Here is a 2663-nt window from a genome sequence, read left to right on the forward strand (position 1 = left end):
GGGCGGAAGTGAGGCACTGTACCGGAAGTGATTCGCACGGCCTTCTGGGAAACCGAAAATCCGGGGAAGGAAGTTGGGTTTCCTTCTAGGATTGTGGCGCTTAAATCTCTCTATGTGTGGGGCGAAATTGGTCGAAAATGGGGCCCCATTAAAAAAAATGGCATACAGTACTGTAATTCAAAATAACTACATTTTTCAGGGCAAAATAGGCGCGGTTTTCAGCAGGTTATACAGACAGTAGCTTTTGGAAACAGAGTGTTGTTGTTGTTATTATGATGATTATTATGATGATCATTATTACATTATATTGATTTATAGCCCGTTTTTTCCCCTGACGGGGACTCAAGACGGCTTACACATAAAAGTAAAAACTGTTAAAAACATAGGGGGGCAAGTCGTTGTAAAAAACCCAAAACACATTTAAACGTTAATGGAATTAAAACTATATGCATGTATAAAATCTTGCTTTTAAAAACATACAAATATTTACCATAAAAACAGCACGGTGCCGGCCCTTTCATTTAAAAAGCAGCCAGTTTCCCCAAACCCACTGGAACATTCTTATGCTGTGAACTGCCCCGAGATCTATGGATGAAGGGCAGTATACAAATATAATAATAATAATAATAATAATAATAATAATAATAATAATAATAATAATATAACAAGAAGGAAAGAAAGACAGCAAGTAGCAAGCTGGTCTAGCTCCTCCAAAGTTGCCTGGGAGCAGCCACTGAGAAGAACTTTGGGGTCCCCACCATGCATGTATATTTCCATACCAAATAGCCTCAGCCAGCTGAAATGCAGCCTACAGTTTTTAATGAGCTATGCGAGCTATGCATTCCATCTTGCAAAGCAATGTTACTATTTTAAACAGTTGCCATGCAGTAGGAGTTCCGTGGAGGGGTTGGGCAAAAGAAGGACCCAGCCTCCGCTTCAATATTTTCTCCATTCTCTGACGTCCTCTATGCTAATCTGTCATAAACAGCCTTGGAAGCTTCATATCACTGTGAAGCAAGGAGGGCTGGTTACTTACTTTGGTGCCCTAGTCTGGCAGATGATGGCATCACTCCGGATCTAAAAAAGTCTCAGAGCTCTGCTCTGCCCAGCACCACACCACTGTCCATATTGCCCAGTGTTGGGCACATTTACTGCCCCCGCACCTGTAAAACAATTATGCTGAACATGCTCTTGGCTTGAACTCCGATCAGAAGGATCTAAATGCAAACAGAAAGGAGAATGTGAATTCTGATGCAAAGAGTGCAGTATACGACTACCTTCTTCTGTTCCACTTTATACTTCAGTGAAATTAATCCTGATTTATAAGCAAAAGGTGAACCAAGTCTCTGCAATTCATGGCTGTCATCCAAAAGAGTTGAGCGCATGGTCACGAGGGAAGTGCACACACAATCAGGTCTTTCTTTCCAATTTGATCATAGCTCTCTGAGCCAAACAGATGTTTTGAGTTTTACAGTATTGGCTCTGGAAACTGCTGTGATGTAAATTTAAGGCAGGAGGGAGGGAGGGAGGGTGCCTTTTTGGACGGTATGTTTGTAAGAGAGCCGAATTGTTCATTTATCCATTTGGAAGGTTGTGAATAGCAAATCATTTCACTGTTTTTAACATTTTGACGGAAATATCAAACTTAAATTTTAATCTTTCGTCCTGTTGAATTTGTTCAGCACCAGTGTTGTAGGTTTTGTGTCTCTTTTGTAGGAAGTCTTTCCTTCTTTGTGCATTCTGCAATTTCCTACTCTCCGTGCAAAGAACTTACCTTCTTGCAAACTTCACGTCTTCCCAAGGACTCCCTATCTTATACTGTATGAACTTAACCCACGTAGATGTTCCTGCAGGGAAGAGGAGAGGCATGAGAAGTCCTATAGCACAAGTGGACTGACACTGTTGGATGTCACCCATCAAGCAAAAAAACTGAGTTGCTCATGTGACAGCAAGATTTATTTCAGCGGAACAGGGAGGGAAGCATTTTCCAGTGTAATTCAGTAATAAATAATGTTATTATTTGTACCCTGCCCATTTGACTGGGTTGCACCAGCCACTCTGGGTGGCAAGGAAGGAAGGAATAATAGAATCGTAGAGTTGCAAGGGATCCCAGGGGTCATCTAGTCCAACCCCTTGCAATGAAGGAATCTCAGCTAAAGCATGCATGACAGATGGCCATCCAACCTATCCAAGGAAGGAGAGTCCACAATTTCCCAAGGGAGTCCGTTCCACTGTCAAACAGCTCTTACAGCCAGAAAAAGTTATTCCTGGTGTTTAGTCGGAATCTCCTTCATTGGTACTTGAAGCCATTGGTTCGAGTCCTACCCTCCAGAGCAGAAAACAAGCTTGTTCCCTCTTCCATGTGACCACCCTTGAGATATCTGAAGACAGCTATCACATGTCCTCTTTGTCTCCTCTTTTCTACGCTAAACATACCCAGCTCCTTCAACCGTTCCCCCTAAGTCTTGGTTTCCAGACCCTTGATCATCTTGGTTGTTCTCCTCTGCACACCTTTCAGATCGTCAGCATCCTCCTTAAATTGTGGCGCCCAGAATTGGACACAGTATTCCAGGTGTGGTCTGACCAAGACATAGAAGCAGTAGTATCACTCAACATCCCCAAAACCAAAGTGCTGCACCAACAAGTACAAAATAACCCCTCTG

Source organism: Zootoca vivipara, chromosome 1 (genome assembly GCF_965207765.1).
Source record: "Zootoca vivipara chromosome 1, rZooViv2.hap1.1, whole genome shotgun sequence".
NCBI classification, from domain to species: Eukaryota; Metazoa; Chordata; class Lepidosauria; order Squamata; family Lacertidae; genus Zootoca; species Zootoca vivipara.